This window comes from Protopterus annectens, chromosome 12.part0 (genome assembly GCF_019279795.1).
Source record: "Protopterus annectens isolate FY-2018-M chromosome 12.part0, PAN1.0, whole genome shotgun sequence".
Lineage (NCBI taxonomy): Eukaryota > Metazoa > Chordata > Ceratodontiformes > Protopteridae > Protopterus > Protopterus annectens.
The window spans coordinates 305,030,880-305,031,389 of record NC_056746.1 but is presented as its reverse complement, the minus strand read 5'-3'; positions in this window follow the sequence as shown (position 1 = coordinate 305,031,389).

Sequence of the window (510 nt, the reverse complement as noted above, 5' to 3'; positions counted from 1 at the left end):
ACTAAAGGGGAGATGTTGGGGCAGGAGGAGGTTTTGTGCACAATGGAATGAATGAAGGTAAGTTGCAAAAGTTGAAGGTGAGGAAATTCTAACTAGTTTAAAGACTTAAGAGCAAGATAGTGATGTGACTTTGGTGGGTTATTAGATGCAAATGTAGCTATTTTATTGTAGGTAAATTCAAGTTTTGTGAGGAGATTAGACTGTAGGTTAGTTAGGATTTCAGAAGTATAGAAAAGGTTAAGAAGGAGGTAATCATGGGCAGGTGTTTGACATGACTCAATAGTTAGGAACTTTTTATTTCTGTACAACAGACCTCATTTTTGAAGGCTTTTCTTAATACAGTGGAATACATGTAGGTCAGACTTTAGTTGGTCATCTATAACAGCACTTAGACACTTAGTATGGGTTTCAGGCTTAATGATTGTGTTGTTTAGGGATGTAATGCTGAATGTGAATTTGTGTTCAGACAGTTATTTGGGGAGGAAAAGTAGAAGTTTAGTGTTTTGGGGG